Here is a 17,305-nt window from a genome sequence, read left to right as displayed (position 1 = left end):
GCAAATCCTACAAGAGGCAAATCCTATGGAGATGGAATCGTTCTTGATCTTGAATGCTATTGGGGCAGCCGGTGGTGCCTTGGTGCTGCCCAGGAGGGCACTGAGGAGGATCTGCTCCTATTTTCCCCTATAGGAGCAGAAATCTTTTAAGAAAGCTCCATCTCTTGTCATTCCTGGCTAGGGAAAAGAAGAGCAGAGCTTCTAATACCCAACTCTGCAGGAATCTCTAATGCTAAAGAGCTTAGAGGGAGTGCTCTTGACTTTGAGAAGAGTAAAAGCCTCCCTTGTCCCCTAAGCGGTGTCCGGCTCAGTGAGCCAACGCGCTCTGATACCACAGCAGATGGGTATTTCTAGCATTTGTTTTGATGATGAAAGTGTACATTGTGCTCAAAGATGCCCCCAGGACACATTGTTCTCTGGATAAAGCGATGGAAATTAAAACTAAGTTTCCTAGGTCAAAAGGACGCTCGTTAAAGCGTTCAGGCCTAAGAGGAAAAAAGAAGGAGAAAAAAAAAGAAACAAAACCCAACAAAACCCAGTTATTTCCTTACAGAAAAAGTGACTCTGGGGGTGGGGATGCGCCATGAGGTGTTTGAAAAGGTGTTGGGTTGTGGGGCCTCTGCCTTGGGATGTGCCATCAGTGGAGCCGATGGCTAAAAATGGGGCAACAGGAGGAAAAAAAAGGGGGTTGGGTGGGTTTTTGTCCTGTGGTGGTGTACGTAGTTTTGCAGGGCCCTGTAAAATGGGGTGGGTGATGTTGCAGTGTTCAGATGGCTGGACTAGATGATCCTGGGGGTCTTTTTCAATGGTAATGACTCTGTGGTTCTGTGATTCTAAGGGAATGCCATTGGTGGCCATGCACACACGCTCCCTGCTGCTGATAGCAGGGTTTTGTCCCCGTGCTCCATCACTCCTTGCTCCTCAAGAGCGATCCCAATACTTACTGTGCTGCGTGTCAATTCTGTACGCCATACAAGCTGCGTAGCATCATTCTGACTTGCTTTCCCCCTTATTTACGGTTTGATTTTCCCTCCAGAGATCAGCACAGAGCGTGAAACGTCAGTTTCGTTCTACCCTGCAGATCAAGGGAGGAGATTAATAGGTGGGAGCATGCGTTGGGTCCGCGCGCGCATCGCTCTCTCCTGCAGCGCTTTCTGTTCTCAATCACATTTGGACTCTGGCGCAGCGCTGAGCACAAACTTCCTCCTCTCTCCCTCTAAAAACCCATCAGAAATATTAATCCCCTCGTTGCCACGGAGCGCCCGGAGGCCGCGGGGTTTTTCATCCTTCTCTCCATCCTCCACCAACCCCGTTTATTTTCTGTCATTAAGCGATTTCCTTTTGACTGGGACATGAATTCCCAGGCAGCCAAGGGTCCCTCGTGGGGCTGCTGCCCTGCTGCGGCCATGGGCCACAGCAACAGGCGTTGTGGGGGGTAAATATACGTGTATGTATCTGTAAAGATATGCCAATGCATTACGTGTATATAGGAATATATACCTGCATACAGAGTCGTGGCTGTGCCTCAGTTTCCCTTCCTGCCTTCCCCATACGGAAGGAGTGCAGCCCGTATGGAGGGCAATGCCAGCAGGCACGGAGATGGGAGATGCACAGAATGCAGGTCCTGAAAGGTGCTTAAAAAATCCTTTCCACTTCACTTTAAAGTGCATTTATTTGTAATTCGCTCTCCATGTATGTACAATTAAGGATTGGGGCTCTCAGACATATTGCTTTTTCTAAGGGGTGAAAGGCACTCAGGTTCACCTTTAAGGATTTATTATTGTTTCTCCAGAGCAGGTATTTGCCAGGGGTATTTCTTGCAGGAAATCACTGCAGATTATAAAAAAGTAAAATAAAATAAAATAAAATTAAATTAAATTAAAATAAATTAGAATAAAATAAAATAAAATAAAATAAAATAAAATAAAATAAAATAAAATAAAATGAAACCCCCTCTCCCAAAGCCAGTAACCTTGTGGAGTGATGGATTGTCTCAATGCAAGCAGGGTATGGAGAAATGGAGGAGGAGAGGAAGAAATGTAGATACCAGAGTATACTCCAGGGGGTCAGGAAAGGAATATGAATTATTAAGTAAAATTAATAATTGAAATAATTAACAGCTGCGAGAGATTTTTGTCCGTTCTCCACATAATAGGGTAGTAATGTTTAGTATCAGGCCTTAGTAACCACTAGTAATTTGATGTTAATTAATTCGTTGGCTCAGCATTCCAAGCTTTTATGGGTATTTTCTTTCCTTATAAATATATTAATAAGTTTAAGTAATTCTACAAAGTAATTTCAAAAATATAAAAAAAGAAAAAAGAAAGAAGTCCTAGCAAATGGCAAGTCATTTATTTCTGATCAGTAATTAAAATGGCTTCTTCCCCCATGAATGTACATCAGAGGAGAATGGCTTTGTTCCATGGAGCTTCTATTTGTAGCCTCCTTCCTCTGATATAAATGGCTGACATTTGCTGTCTGGGGGCTGGGTGGCTGAGCGCTGCAGTTTGCATTTGGGTCTCCTAAGGATTTTCCATTCCTGACCCCGTGTCTCAGAGCTCTTTGGGCTCTTTGGGTTGGGTAGAGATCTCCAGCTGATGCAGAGTGATGGTGGTGGTGGTGCTCGGGGCCTGGGGTGGCTGGGAGGTGGTTGTGGTCGGGGGGAGCTGAGCCCCTCCAGCAGCTCACTGGGAGCTTCATCCAGCCCTGCAGCGCAGAGGCAGATAAAGACACAAGAAATAGGGCTGAAGTTGGGTTTCTTGTAAAAAAAAAATACAAAACGCAATACAAATTACAATACAAAAATGCAAATGGATACGGGGATGGCCGTGGGGTTTTGAAGCACGTGGCTGGGAGGGCGCTGTGGAGGAGAAGAGCCCCAAATGTCCCCATTTGAAACTGGGCCCAGAGATCCCTCCCCATCTCAACCACCGTGTGACTGATTTGAACGTTGGGTTCTGTGCACCATTTGAGTGCTTGGACTGCAGGGATGGAGCAGAGGCACCTCCAGGGATGGGGATGCTCTCCTGGCTGCTGGAGGCACGGCAGCAGATGTGTGCACATTTCTCCCACTCACGAGCTCACCTTACATTTAATTTTTTCCTGACTTCTTTAGTGACTCTGTGAGCGCCGTGGAGTTTTTGGGTACTTTTCTTTTTCCCTTCCTGCTTGATGAAGTGGGTTTAGTTTTTATTGAATCAGTTTCCTCTGAGGATAGAGGTTGCGAGTGGATAAAACCTCTTTCAATCCCATAAAAATGCCGTCAGGGGATTCACTTAAATTTATTTAATCCTGTGCACTTTATCGTGGTCACTTCATCATGGCAGGTAAGTGGATGCTAATGGATCCCTCTTCTTTATGGCCTGCAGCCTCCTGGAATTAGATCCCCCCAGTGCAAATCTCTCGTTTGTGGTTGGCATTTTATCTTCCGTCTTTTATTTGATTAGCAGGAGGGGGGGGGGAGGCAGGGAGCCCATGTCAGGGTATTAAGGCCAGGAGAACAGGCTGCTCTAATCTGCTCTGACCTTCTGAGTAGCACCAGCCCAAACTTCACCCTGCAGATGGCCAAATTCTCTCTCCCATATGGATATATGGGGTCTTGGGCTGCTGTGGGGTTGTGGCATGTTGGGTTCTGCTCTTGCCTGCTCTCGCAGTGGGTCAGAGCTGATGTGATCATCCCTCTTCTGACGGCCCCATTCTCTGTCCTCCACGCTGACAGCCCCTTTCCATTGGAACGCTGAACTTCATTGTAGCTCCACGCTTTGCCTCCGCAGAGTCGAAGTGTTTGGATGCTCAGGTGAAGGTTGTTGCATGCCCGCTCCATTAGTGCTTTTAAAGCCTGGAGATTTGGTGTCACAGTGCTGCTTTTCTTGATGACCTGCCTTAGTGTGCTGTTTTTGCTGCTCAATCTGAAGTGCTCGCCCCGGCCGACCTCCAAACCTTGGGCTCAAGGCTGTGGGATGCTGCCTGCTGTATCCATGTCGTCCAGGAGCCTTTTGGGTTAAAAGACCTTCACTGAGGGACAGGCAGCTGCGTGGGCTGTTGCTTTTGAGAACAGGAGGAATACACCTGCCCAGGTTTAGTGCCAGATGCAGAGGTCCCTGCTGAGTGCAGGGGGGTTGGACCAGGTGGCCTTTAAAGTCCTTTCCGACTCAAACCATCGTATGATTTGCTCTTTGCACGTTGGTCCTGAAGCCCCACAAAGCAGAATAATCCAGAATACTCTGCAAAAGGGAAAAAAAAAAATGCAAAGCCTGGCGTGGGGGAAATGAATCTTGCAGCGCAGCGGTGACATGGGAGGAAAGGTGTGCAGCAGTGCCCGAAGGGATTTACTGCCCGGGGGTTGGGATCCTGACACTCCCCCCGGCCTGGCCCCAGGCTGAGGGAGCTGGTGTCAGAATTAATGAGAAAACTCCATCACTGCTGAAGTGCAAAAGGCATCGGTTGGAAAAACAGACACTGGTTGTGAGTTATGGAGGAGCCCTATTGCTGCTCGCTGCCGGCGGAGCAGGTATTGGTGTTGGGGAGGTCCAATTATTTCTGAACTGCAGACAGCCTTATTAACTTGGGCAGAAAATTAATTAGTCTAATTAGAAAACCTCGTTGGGATTGGATGGGGAGTGACTGGGGGAGATGGCCGTGGTGCAGCCATGGGAGGGAGGAAACACGAATGATGGGGGAGCAGGCAGATAGGTGGGAAATTGTAGTGATTCTGGCCTAAAAATAAAAAGCAAGCATGAATATTTCCTATACACACACACACATAGCTGTGTCTATGAGATATAATGCGGAGGGGATCTACTGGAAGGTTCCTGTGGGTGGTTGTATTTATTTCTGATGCGCCAGTCCGTCTGCATGGGGTTCTGCTGTAAAGTGCTGGGTGGGTGGGATTGAGCTTTTGGGATTTATGAGCTCCTTGAAACATCTGTTCCATCCTGATCCCCAGTGGCTGGGTGAGAGGCACATCGGTGGGGCCACGGAGGGTTGGGAGAGGTGCAGTCTGTGTTAATGGTGGAGTGGGGATGGAGGAAAGGGAAGGGAGCAGGGAGGGATGCAGTGAGGGATGGCACATCCCTGCAGGCCAGGTATGCTGAGGGAGGGGGAGATACTGCAGCGTTGTGGGGATTTGGGATGGGGATTTGAAGGAGGCATCAGGCGCTCACATTCCGGTAGGAAACATGCATTTTCCTCCTTTCACCTCTTTGCAGACACCAACCAATGCTTGGTTCTTGACCTTTGAAGAGTATTAAAAGCAGAGATGGGCAGTCCAGCATCCTGAGGGCAACCTCCCCAGGCCAGTGGGGTGCTGGAATCCAGCTCCAAACACAGAAATAAAACCCAGCTGTGGGTGAATTCAGGATCGCCATCTGTGCTTTGGACCAGCGCTCTTCCAAACAGAACCAAAGCGTCCTGCTTATCAAAGCAGGGTGGTGGCAATGTCAGCCATCTCCTGCCCCCTCCGTGGGTCACTCGGTGTCTCCCACCCAGCACCTGGCTGGAGGAGCAGCTGCCTGTAGGTGACATTGTGGGCTTGGCAGCGGCTGAGCCTGGCAGGCTGCATGGCCCCTGCCTTCTCCCCAGTGCATTTGCCCTGATGGCTTTTCTGCCTGTTTCTGAAATAACCTGTCAAGCTCAAGCTAATAATGAGCCATAAGTCAGATTCTCTCTGGTAGGTTGCCCCGGGTGTCCATCACAATCTTTAGGGGTGACCCAATTATGATAATTGGCCAATCTTGCGACTGGCGTTTGAAAAGAATTGCCAAACAAAGCAGGAGAAAATGAAAGCTCCCTGGAAATGTGCAGAAAACCCACAGGTGGCTTTCTCAGGGCCCTTTTTTGGTACGAGATGCCTTTGTTACTGACCCTTTCAGTGTGCCCTGCTCTGATAGCTGCAGGGAACAGCAACATGAACCCCAAAATGCAGCCAGTCCCACGGTGATGCTATGCATGGATGGTGGGAAAAGTGCTGGACCTCATTGAGCCTCCTCCATCCCACCTCCATCACCCTGCAGTGCCGGAGCAGCTCACCAGTTTGCTTGAATTTCCTCCAAACCTTCCTGACGGGGTGAGAAGGAACGGTTGGCACTGAAAAGCTTTGTAGCAGTTTGCAGCTGGAGGTTTTGCATCTTGCCTCGCAACTGCTGCTCTTTGGCAGTGTTGTATTTCAGATGGCCGCGCGTGGGACCTGTCGTGCTTTGCTTTCCAATCTGCTGTCATCGTTTTGACAAATGCTGCCCCAGGACCCCACTCTGTTGCTCCTTCTGCAGGGTTGCTGCTGAGCCAGAGGTGCAGCTGTTGCACAGCTTCGTGTCCGAGATGCGAGCTGAGAGCAATAGGCTTTGATTTTGCAAGAATATTTTGAATGATTGTGGACTCCGTGAAAGGGAAGAGCAGCAATTCCTGCCCTGCTTTGTAAGATGTGCACTTTTAATTTAGGATAATGGGAATAAGGGAATTTTAGCCCCTCTTTGCTACCCACTCACTTTCTCCATTCTGTGATTCTTTGGTTTCCTCCTTGAAAGTGGCCCTGGTGTTATTATCAGAATAGTAATAATACAGAGACAGTGCTCTGCTGGGACTGCTGTAACCTGCTGCCCAGTGTTTGCTGCTGGAACGCTGCTGGAGTTGCAACCTGGCACCAATCTTTCAGCTTCGGGTTCATCTGCAACTTACAAAACGCACTCAGACTCATTTTTTATGGTGTGTTTTGTTATGATACCATTTAAAAACCTGAAAGAAGCGAGGCATCTTTTAAAAGGTGCTCCCGAGCCCGCTTTGTTTTTTATTTCTTTGGCTGTGTTTTGGTTATTAGGTCTGTCCTCAGGGACTCCCCACGTCACAGCATCCTGCACCACAGCACTGGGTCAGCATCCTCACTGCCCGTGCTCACACCACCCTCTGTATTCAGACTGGTGGTGGGTTTGCAGGAGGGCTATGAGGAGCCCATCGGGGGCACAGTGTGATCCCAGCAGTGGCAGTGGGTGGCACAGAGCTGCCAGGCAGGAGGAAGGTGGGCCCTGGGGAGCAGCGCGTGAGTGAAGAGCATTAAACAGAGCAAAACTGATAATGAATGCTGCTGTTATAGCACCTGTCACAACTGCTCAGGAGTTTAATGCCGTTCAATTTTCAGAGGAGAGAAGTACCTTTCTGTGATGACTTTTTTTTTGTTGTTTTTTAATCTTTAAAGAGGAAAAATGCTCTGTGCTGCTGCTACGCTCTCAGCGCTTTGCTCCCTTTGGTGAAGATGGGGAAACTGAGGCAGAATGTGGCTGCACACGGATGGCTGCAGCAGCACTGCATCTCCCCACGCATCTGCAGATCCTCAGGAAGGAGCTGTGCAGTTCTTTTTGGGAGCTCCTCGTGGCCACGGGTTGTCGTGCAGCCAATATTTAGGTTAGCAGAACTGAATTCCTTTTGGAATCATAATATTATCACCATCATTGCAAAGGTTTTCGTTAGGTGCTTGGGTGGGTCGAGGAGCCCCTGGGCTGGGGGCTCGGGTCTCACTTGGTCTCATCTGCAAAGCTGTGCTCCTCCCTGTTGCACTTGGGTGGGCTCCTAGTTTTGGCACATTCAGCACTCGGTTTTGCCTTCCAACATGGGGTTGGATCCGGTCCTTTTGCTGTGGATGCACAAAGCTGAGCATGTTTCCTTGGGGTCAGTGACTAAGAAGCCCCTCAGATACCTGTATGGGGAAGCACCGTGCCCCACGCTGTGATGGCAGTGACTGTGTCTGTCTGTAAATGCCACCGGGAGCAGATTTGGGGCTGTGCTCTGCTTGCAGGGGATTTGCAGCCATAGCCACGCACAGGGTGGTGCTGGGCTGTCACGGAGTGTCGTCCTTCTGCTGGGCTCTGAATTCACGGCGAGAGCGAATTAGCTTTCCTTAAGTGAGTTATTGTGTCTCGGAGTCGGGGCTCTGCTTCTGCAGAATAAAACAAAACTCTCTCTGGAGATCCGCTCTTAATACCACCTGCCTGGGAGCCTTGATACGGGGCTTAACGCCAACATGAATATTCATCCCTTGCTGTGGGAAGTCTGATCTTGCTCCTCATCTCTGGGGGGATTACAGCCGCTTCCCAGAGGGACGGCGAGGTGACTGCTTGCTTTGGGGGGGGGCCCCCTGCCTCCCAGTACGCACACAGCAGGCTGCGGTCCCGATTTTTGGGCAGGTGAGGTGCTGAGATGCTTTGGGACGCAGCACAAGAGGGTCTCAGTGCAGTCTGTGCTGGTGCAGTGCCGCTCTCCTCACCAGAATCACAACCTGCACAGACCTCTGCCCTAATCAATCCTAGCCAGCCCCGATTGAGGAGCGCACCGCTGTCTGCTTATCAGGGAGCTGGGCTCCAAATTGGCCCCTTTAATGGAATCCCGGCTCACGCACAAGTGTTGGAATTAATGGCAGTGCCTGCTGCGCATGGAGAAGTTGGGCATTTGATTCCAGTTACAGGAAATTGCCATAATTTCTGCTCCACGCTCCTCTCGAGTGACACTGAGCATCGCCCTCTCTTTCTCTCTCTCTGCTTATTTATTTGCAGGGGATGATGGCAATGGATGTGGGCGCGTTCCCACCCGGAGCAGCTGAGGGCTTGTCTTGTTAGCATGGCAACCCCTGCTTAGCAGCAGACCTTTTGTGTGCCGAAGGAGGGAGAGAGAAAGGGAGATCTGGAGGAAGAGAAAGGATGGTTTGCAGGATGAAAAGGATGCAGACGAGAGCTCAGGGCTGGCTATTGGCCGCTGCCCGCAGCCACCACACTTCTGTAGCAAATTGAGGTTGTGTGAGCGCAGGGGATGCTTATGGGGCTGCCAGCTGTGGAGCATTGGGGTCCAGGGGCCAATGCCACCAAGCATCCCCAGTCCTGCTGCAGAAGGCCATCCCTATCCATCCCTATAGGTGCCTGTGCTTGCTGCCTTTCCTTCCCTCTTCTCCTTTAATGCAGGTAAAGGTTACGTGGGGATACCCAAGGTACTGACTGCGAAACTGGGAGATCTGGAAGCCCTCGTTGGAGGGCGGGCTGCAAAGATGAATGCGGGGTTGTTTGCAAAGCATTTAACACTGTCATGGGAAGTGCCAGAGAAAGGCTGAGGAGGAGATGAATAATTTTGTCTTTAGAGCAGTTTTGAGCAGAGTAAAATAAATACATCCTGGAGCCACCTGTGCAGTGAGGGCCTGTGCTGGAGGCTGCTCTGTGATGGGTATATAGAGGGCTCGGGCAGTGGTAATTAATGCCTTCCCTAACTCTGAAGCACTTGACTCCTCGACCCCAGTGTTGGTCACCCAGCATGTCCTTTAGCTTCCCTAATGCAGTGAGATGAGCAGAGAACTACACAAGGAGGAGATGCCTTTGGGTACCACTGCTACTGGAGGATGGAGGGGTCCTGCATCCCCTGCTTGCGGAGCTCTCTGCACCTCTGTGCTGCAGGCCAATCCTTAAAACCCAACCCAGAGCAAAAAGAGGTTCTACTGAGTGTATGAGCACTGGTGGGCTGACTTTGTGGGAGAGGTGATGCTTTGGGGGTTTGGGGGCTTGGTTTGTTTAATTCTGGTATACATACAATTCCTGGGGAGCCCTTTGGGAGAGGACAAGACCCTGCTGTGCTGTAATGACATATTCAGGAGATGTCAGCAGTTCTGCATGATGCATCAGGAGGGCTGCACTGCAGTGCTGGTTGCAGCCTCATCTACACAGTGCTCGATGCAGTGGGGCTGAGCACTGTGGGGCAAAAGAACCCACAGGCACCTTAGGTACCTTGTGGCATCCCTGATGGATCCTTCCCTTACAGCAAGGCTGCAGCCCTCCCCTGCTCCCCCCTTTCCAGCCCCGTGGATGCTGACAGCCAGCACCATCCATGATCCCAACTGACCTTCTTAAAAGGGATCAACCGCGGAAAATGAAGAGATGAAGGCTAACGGGAGGAGCCAGGGGAGGGGGAGGAGGAGGAATGAAATTAGGAGTGGATATTAATAACCATGTTAAATATTTATCTGACCTCCTTTCACATGATCCTTTTAATGGTGACCCAAAAAGCTGATGCGCTAATATTCGCTCTGGCTGCTCTGTTCTGCCTCTCTGACTGCGGCTTTGGGTTGGAATGGGGAGAAGTTCTTTCTTGCTTCTCTTGGGAAGAGCTGTGGAGTGGTGGAGGGAAGGGGGGTCCTGAAGGAGAGTTGCTCATCCACAAAAGCAGCGCTGGTGATGGTGGGGCTGCTGCTGGGAGAGGGAGGGAAGATGCAGAAAGATGGTGGTGGATCGAGTGGGTGGGAGAAGGGTGCAGATGGCTTTGAGAAGTGCAGGGGATGTGCCTGCAGCCCGCAGCATCCTTGCCCATCTCCCCACACAGCCTTCTGGCCCAGGCAGAAAGTTCCTTGTCAGGGCTGGATATTTGCTGCAGATGTGGCTCCCTTGCGTTGCTCCGTCCCCCGTATAAACCATTCACGTCTGACTGAAGGAAATATTTGGTGTGTTTTTGTGTAAGCACTCCTGGTCTGGGTGCAGCTGTTCCGAGAGCAGCACTGCACCAGTCGTGCCTGTGGTTAACTTCTCTGCTTTCCAAGCAGGTCAGGAACGGAGCACAGGGGAAGAGCAGCAGTGTAATTTTAATGCAGGGAGCTCTTTCATGTCTTCTTCTGATCCCACTTCTGCTGCTTTCCCCTTTCTGCCTTCCGCTTCCTCCTCCCATCAGCACTGAGTGGCAGCAGCGCTGAGTGCCTCCCAACCCTCCGTGTTTTCCAGCAGCTCGTCAGCTTGCCTTTTGCTACTGAAGTGCCTGCTGTGCTTCCTCTCTTGTTTCGGTGGCTCAAAGCCCATAAAAGGCCCTTGAGAGCTGGTGTGAAATATCCTCTCATATTATAGTATTTGTCTTTTTATAGGGAACCGCATTCATTAGAAGTGAGGCTGAATACAGTGCTTAGATTTTTCCAATCTCCCCAGCATCAGCCCCCTGGGACGACGCCCTTTCACTTCTCTGGGGCTTGACTAAGTCCTCTGAGACGTAATTCCTATTTTCCATTCAAGTGTCAATTAAGCAATAGCCTCAGTTTCCCCACTGATGGAGCTGGCGGCACTTACCAGCCTGGAGAAGCGTGCAGGGAGCTCCGGCAGTGAGCAAACAGCATTTGTCACCAACAGCGGTGGGACAACGCTTTGGGAATAAAAAGCAACATAAGATTTTACCCATTCACTCAACGTTCAATGAGGGAGTGGGATGGGGAGCTGCTGAGCCTCTCCATCGCGTAACAGAAAGGCGTTTAATCGCTCTCAATGTAATCTTGTAGAACAGGAAATTCTCCACTGGTCCGAAAGGATATTAAGATCGCTGCTCTGAAAGTGTTTGAAATTATCGTCATTAATCTAGAAATGATTATTGCTTCGTTCAAGCCGGGCAACGTGAAAAATAAAGTTAACTTGAAGTGTATATGGTGAAAAAGCAAATTGGATTTTTAAAAAAGCTTTCATTTCCTTAATGGAAGATAAGATTAATAACACGGCTCGAGAATTCAGAACAAGTGCGGGTTTCCGAAATTTCAAAGCAGTTGGTGTGGGGAGAGGCCAGGAGGAGCAGAGCTGTGGGTGGCGGGATGGGAGCTGTGCTGTGTGGCATTGCCCCGTGTGCTGGCTGATGGTTCCTGGGCTGTGTCTGCCCCTGTGACCCCCCCGGCCCCGTCCCAGTGGTCCCACCACAGCTCCGTGGGTTCCATGCATCCCCCATAGCCCGTGTTGGTGTTGATAGAAGGTTAACGCCAGTGGGGCTTCACAACTTTTTGATTTATTGTCTTTCGGCATTCATCACTCTTTTCTTTAAATTAAAACTCCCTCCAGATGGGGTCTGTGACACAGATTTATTGATCTGCAATAAAACCTCCCTCATAACCTGTGCAGCTGTCCATTCATCTTTCAGTGAAGGAGGGATCATTTCTCCATGGATGTCCCAAGAATGAAAGCGAGCTGCTAACTTTTTCCCTCCATTGCCTTTGCAGCATCGTAGTTTCCCCCCAGAATTTCCTTTTCCTTTTCCTTTCCCTTCCTTTCCCTTCCTTTCCCTTCCCTTCCCTTCCCTTCCCTTCCCTTCCCTTCCCTTCCCTTCCCTTCCCTTCCCTTCCCTTCCCTTCCCTTCCCTTCCCTTCCCTTCCCTTCCCTTCCCTTCCCTTCCCTTCCCTTCCCTTCCCTTCCCTTCCCTTCCCTTCCCTTCCCTTCCCTTCCCTTCCCTTCCCTTCCCTTCCCTTCCCTTCCCTTCCCTTCCCTTCCCTTCCCTTCCCTTCCCTTCCCTTCCCTTCCCTTCCCTTCCCTTCCCTTCCCTTCCCTTCCCTTCCCTTCCCTTCCTTCCCTTCCCTTCCCTTCCCTTCCCTTCCCTTCCCTTCCCTTCCCTTTCTCTCCCCCTCCTCACTCTCCCCCCACCCCCATCTCCCCTTCCCACAATTGCCTCATCCCTAATGTGGATTACACTGCAATAGATGGGCTCAGCATCATCTCAGAGCTTGACCCTCATGCATCTGCAGCTGTTCAGATGTCACTGCAAAGGTCCCAAGTGATGCCCCGGAGTTGGAGTCTATTTTAGACACTGAGTCCTAATGAGGTTTCCATGCCCGGTTCTCACAGGGATGTGCAGGGAAAGGGCGTCATGGCAATAAGTTGCAAGAAGCAGCAATAATTAGGTGCTGAAAGAAATTGGAGCGAGATAAGTTGGCTGGAAAGTGTAATGATCTGCTGGTTCATGACTCTTTGTGTTCGCTTGTGGCTTTCTCACAAATGGCTCCGCTGCCTGACCTGGAAGGAACCCATCTACAACATCGCCTTGGGTGGCAATGGGATTTTGTTCAAGCTTTTGTGATGTGGTTGAAAAGACTCTACGGAAATGGAGGTGCTGAAACCTAGACTTGCCCAACTCAATTCTTCTGAATTCCAGCATTACTTCGTTTCTGGTCCATGGCTCAATAGTCCTGGTGCTGAACGCCCCGAGGAAGCACGCAGTGCTGCTCGCTCTTGGGGAAGCAAATGGGATTAGGGAAGGATCAGTCGCTCTGACAATCGAGACAGGGCTTTTTAGGTGCCTCACAGCACAATGCTGCATGAAGCAGGATTATGGTATGTCTCACCGAAGTCACTTGACACATTGAATGTGCATAAAGATGACTACATGTGTAAGGCTGTCAGATGCTGATAGTGCATATAAAGGCAACGGTGTCGCCTCACCTAGAGCCATCCGGGTCCCAAGAACGTCCCTTCTGATGCTTCACCTGCAGTCTGGAGGTGGTCAAAGCACATCCCTACCAATATGGAGGGACAAGAAAAGCTGCAGGAGGAATGCACACACTGGTGGGAAGGCAAGTGGGTAGATGGAGTGGCCCTAGTGGAACCCCTAGAATCATTTGAGTTGGAAGGGACCTATGCAGACCATCTGGTCCCACTCCCTGCATTGAACAGGGACACCCACAGCTCCACCAGGTGCTCAGAGCCCCTTCCAGCCTGACCTTGGTTGTCAGCAGGGATGGGGCATCCGTCACCTCTCTGGGCAACCTGTCCCAGTGCTTCACCTTTCTTAATGTAAAAACCTTCTTCCTTGTATCCAATCTACATCTCTCATCTTTCAGTCTCAAACCATTTCCCATCCCAACAGATCCTACAGAAGAGTCTATCCCCTCTTTTCTTGCAGCCTCTTTAGATACTGTTGGTAGACAAGAGCTGAGAGCCAGGCAGGGCTACAAGCAGTGCCCATGGGCAGCTCAGGACTGGTGTTGGCTTGGGTGGGGGTAAACAGGAGGATGGTCGAGCCTTGAGTCAGAAGTGAGGACATCCTCATTTATCACCATAATCAGGAAGCCAGGCTGAGAAGGTTTTAATCACTGTGCACGGAGCTGGAATGCAGAACAAGTTTATGGTTTACAGTGAGTGGACTGACACAGCTGATTGATGTCAAATATGTCATGATGTATATTGTAAAGCCAGGAGATTTAATGGTGTAACTCCATGGTAGTCTTGGAAGTGAGGCGCTGCAGAGCAGGGAGTGATGGATGGGCTCATTTACATGTAAAATTGCCGATGGCATTGACAGCACTGGTATGCAGAGGGAAGATAAGAGGGAGACAGTGAGATTCACTCTGACCCTGGTATTGAAATATTAAAATACAGCTGTAGGATCATCTGGACTTTGCAAACTGAGTGCATGTCTGGGTGTATTTGAGCATACATACACACTTGTGCTTATGCTTATAATTACATGCGCAGTATGCCTTTGCAAAGTCGACAGCTCCACGCAGCATTATCAGCTCTTGGCTCAGGCAGAAATAACGTGTGCTGCTCCCACATCCGCAGGAGAGGAGCTCCTGGTGAATGCAGATATTGCTCATTTTGAGGAGCCCAGTGGTGGTACCCAGGGGGATGGGCAGACACAGAGGCGCAGGGAGCTCAACCCACCGAAGCACAGCCTGCACGTCCCGTGGCACATGGTATGCAGTGCCTGTGCAGCTCAGCATCTCCCTTCTAATTTCCATTGACTTAAGAGGAAGGTGTGAAAAAAAAAGAAGAAAAAAAAAAAAGGAAAATTTTGGCTGCGTGTGTGATGCAAACTGAATGTGGCAGAGCAGAGAGCCTCGCCTAAATAAACTGTCACAGGATGTTTTGTTTCCAAGCCCTTAACATTCGCAGTTGCCCTCAGTTTGTTTCATGAGGATGGCACCGAGGTCTGGTGAGCTGCTCATGGGGAGCCCAGGAAGGTCACTGCAGGCGAGCGGTGCTTGAGGTGCATGCACATGGAGGGGGTGCATGAGGCCAGGAGGCTGAGCGCCCGTATTTAGGGTGTTTTTATCAGGGTTTAACTCTCCTTCCAACCTCTCGAGCCTATCTGCTGTGCCCCAGCTGCAAATGAGCGCGCGGAAGCCGATGGTGATAAGTTGTCGTGGTTATCTCCTGCACAACTCAGGGCTGAGCAGCACGGGGAGAGCAAAGCTCTGCTGAATGCTCAGTGCAGCTCAGGGAGGGATCTGAGGAGCAGTTGGGGAGAGGCAGGGGGAGAGAGATGCCCTTGCTCCCTAATGAGGGTTACTTACATTGCATTTACCTTCATCTCCTCTTGGTCCCCGTTGCTTTTGATCCCGTCCCTCATTTCAGCCTGTTTGACAGTCAGTGGAAGGGCCTAAACGGGGATATTTTTTGAGGCAGGTTGACTAAGCACCAACTGAGCTGACCCTGATATAAACGCTTAAGAGGCTTTGCAGGGGATTAAGTGACTGTATTTTAATCTTGCCTCCTTCCTGGGGATGTGTCGCGGTCCCAGCACGCTGCCTGGGTCTGGGGCTGCTCTCCTTGGCTGCTGCTCCCAGGACAGATGGACGGGGTGGAGCGGGCAGAAAAAGGACAGCACTTCCAGGAATTACCTTGCATCGCTTTTTCCTTAAATTAAAATCCTGGTATTAAAACCCTCCTTGCAAAGAACCGGAGTTGGAGGGTGCTGTGTTAGAGAGAGCAGTTGTGCTGGGGGGAGGCAGGAGAGATGTAGACATTTTTTTGGACTCGCGGAGCTCATTCTGTGTCTGATCCCAAATCCTTGGCAGATAGTGTGAATCCCTTTTTCCATTAACTCTCCTAGGCTCCAGAGGAGAAAGCTGTTTGTAGAAAAGGAATAGGGATTGCAATAGCAGATCAGTGCAGTGTCTATCTCCAAAAGTTGCTGGTAGCAGATGCTCTGGGAAAAGTAATAGGGTTACACTGGAGTCATCAGGTGTATGTGGGGAGCTGCAGTGGGGGCTGCACACACAGTGGTGCCAAATGGATCCTTGTCCAAATCGTAGAACCATAGAATCATTAAGGTTGGAAAAGACCTCTGAGGTCATCAAGTCCAACCATCGACCCACCACCACCATGCCCGCTAACCATGCCCCTCAGTGCCAGATGGGCTCACGAGATGAAATAGAGAGTCCCCAGTTTGTGAGGTGTGGGCGAAAGCATCACCCAAATCCTTGGCAGTATCGAAATCTCTGAGAATGCCTTGTGCAGAAAGTCCAGACAGTGGAGATTTCTGCAGCATTGGGGGCTGCAGGGGCCACAGCAGCTCTCTCTGCTCCTCTCTCCATGCGGACCACGCTCTGCTCACCCCTCACCATCCCTTCCCAGGAAGTTGAGGCTAGTTTTTGTTTGTTTATTTTAATTATCATCTTTCTCCTGGCTCGGTGCTCCCACAAGGGAGACGGCATCTGTGTTAATGGGATTATGCGTGCTGTTTGCTGATGTGTACCGTTTGCCACTTCCTCTCCCTTTGAATTTCACCCAGATAATTGATTTCTGTCTCTTCCCTGGCACTTGCTTTTGCGGCGCGGGGTGTTATTAGTCGTCTTTTGTTTCACTGCCGAGTGATGAAGCCTTTACAAGGCAGCCCGAGCACAAAACAATTGTTGAGTCTCTCGCTTTCCTTATTAACTAACAGGGGATTGCAGCAGCTTGAAGCCTTTGGAGAAAAGTAATATCGTAAGTGATGCCCTGGGAGCAGAGTGGCTGGGTGGATTATCCCTGCCTCCTGCTGCCGGTCCTCCGCTCAAGTTGACTCCAGTGTCTCTTTGCCATGCTTTTATCCCTGTTTCTGCTCCAGTTGAGCTGTTGTTTGTGTTATTGTGGCACCTGGAGGCAACCCAGCCAGAAACACAAGCAATTTAAGCAATGTTTTAAATTTGGCTTAGTGGGCATGGTGGTGATGGATCAGCAGTCAGACATGATGATCTTAGTGGTCTTTTCCAACCTAATGATTCTATGACTGTTGTTTGAGGTCTTTGGTTTGCCAGTCTTTAGGGCTTCCCCTTCCCTTCCCTTCCCTTCCCTTCCCTTCCTTCCCTTCCCTTCCCTTCCCTTCCCTTACCCTTCCCTTCCCTTCCCTTCCCTTCGCCTTCCCTTCCCTTCCCTTCCCTTCCCTTCCCTTCCCTTCCCTTCCCTTCCCTTCCCTTCCCTTCCCTTCCCTTCCCTTCCCTTCCCTTCCCTTCCCTTCCCTTCCCTTCCCTTCCCTTCCCTTCCCTTCCCTTCCCTTCCCTTCCCTTCCCTTCCCTTCCCCTTCCCTTCCCTTCCCTTCTTTAGAAGGAACAGGACTTTCTTCCATCTGCAGAGCATCCTATCTACCACCATGCCTTCTGGACATGGGGAAGAACTTCAGTCATGGAGCTCTGCTGAAAATAACCCCAGATGAGTCTCACCCAGCCAGGTCCCTTTGCTCAGGGCCTTGCAGAAGTGGGATGTGCTCCCAAAGCACAGGGAACTGACTCCCTCTCTGCCTGCCCTTTTGCCTCTTGGCTTTGGTTTCTTCTGTTTGCATAATTGTTTTGCTTATT

At 50.4% G+C, this 17,305-nt stretch overlaps 1 protein-coding gene across 1 annotated transcript in view; it reads left to right on the top strand.

Annotated features, from left to right (window-relative positions):
- LOC306954637 (protein CEPU-1) overlaps positions 1–17,305 on the top strand; it is a gene marked incomplete at both ends in the record, with an annotated part of 244,074 nt that overhangs the window by 94,698 nt on the left and 132,071 nt on the right. The gene's annotated exons all lie outside the window — the stretch shown is intronic.

Source organism: Tetrao urogallus (genome assembly GCF_951394365.1).
Source record: "Tetrao urogallus genome assembly, chromosome: 22".
NCBI lineage: Eukaryota > Metazoa > Chordata > Aves > Galliformes > Phasianidae > Tetrao > Tetrao urogallus.
The sequence above is the reverse complement of the archived record's forward strand: the minus strand, read 5'-3'. Positions and strand labels throughout refer to the sequence as shown.